Genomic DNA, 1,212 nt, shown 5'->3' with positions numbered 1-1,212 from the left:
TTTTCTTTTGCTTCTTTGGCCTCCTTTGGTGATGTCCTCAATGTTCTTGGTCTTTTCTTCATGCTCTTCATCTTTGACTTGTTTTTCATTATCTTGTGCTCTAGTCTTCTTTGTAAGGTTCCTTGGGATACATAGATTTTTGGGATTTCAGGTGACTTTGGCTCATGGCTTGATATTACATTGACATTGGATTTTCTTCCGAAATCAAACATCTTCTCTTTGAAACACGGGAAGGTCTTACCGATTGGCAATCTTGCTTAATGGCAGTGTCTACTCCTAGTTACAACAAGATTTGTGGGAATTATAAGGATTTTGATCAAGGAAATGCTTATGAGGATCTGCACAATGAACTCAACTTTGGAAATTAAATTGGTTTGAGTAAAGTAGGTGTGAAAACCTTAGTAATAAGGCTTATTAGTTTTTTTTTTTTTCCAGTCATTCATTAAACTTGCACTTTGGTTTTGTCCTCAAGTAAATCCATAGGAATGCATAAGGTTGCATCTGTCACATTTTGCCTGTGCACAAACCAAGACATATCACCTGAACCATCAATTGCCATCTCCTATGAAAAGATAGCCAAGAGAAGACCCTCCTCTAGGAGCTGCATGCACTTTGTGGATGGTCGATCAATAATGAAGTTCCTTATGTTTTGACCATCGGCATGGTGGTAATTGTTTTGATTGTTTTTGAGTGTTCCTGCAGGGATGTCTGGATTGACAGGGCTTTCTTCGGTTCTATTGACGTTGACTTTGCTCGCTGCGGGTACAAAAGGCTAAACATCTGCACTTTCCTTCGTTGTAGCAGCTACATCAGTGGCCGCTTGTGCACTTGCCTTTGGTGGCTCATGAGATCCAAATAAGTACCTGAGAGAGCTCTGTCCTCCACCACTGCTCACCCCACCTTCCGTTTTGAGCTTCACAGATCTGGAACTATGAAAAACTCTCGAATCAACACTGATGATAGGAAGAGGGGAGGCAAAGAGATGATCCATGGTGTCCATCATGTTGAGGAGATAGTGGGATGAGAAGTAGAGAAAATGGGCCTAAGATATGGATATGGTAGAGGGCCTTAAGATAGGTTCAACTCCTACTATCCATTTACATTAGAATACTGTTGACTAATGACGCTAGAACTAGCTTGCCAAACTAGCTTGCCATGGCTCTGATACCATGTCAAGAAACACAGATCTAGAGCTAGTTGGCTATGGTGGAC

At 41.3% G+C, this 1,212-nt stretch overlaps 1 pseudogene; it reads right to left on the bottom strand.

Moving 5' to 3' along the window:
• Positions 1 to 548: 548 nt before the first annotated feature.
• Positions 549 to 991, bottom strand: LOC148028352 (protein SPIRAL1-like 1 pseudogene; annotated as a pseudogene).
• Between the last annotated feature and the right edge of the window lie 221 nt (positions 992 to 1,212).

This window comes from Lygodium microphyllum, chromosome 12 (assembly GCF_053477565.2).
Source record: "Lygodium microphyllum isolate KBCC chromosome 12, Lygodium_microphyllum_v1.1.10, whole genome shotgun sequence".
In the NCBI taxonomy this organism is placed as follows: domain Eukaryota; kingdom Viridiplantae; phylum Streptophyta; class Polypodiopsida; order Schizaeales; family Lygodiaceae; genus Lygodium; species Lygodium microphyllum.
This window is presented reverse-complemented; position numbering and strand designations above follow the sequence as displayed.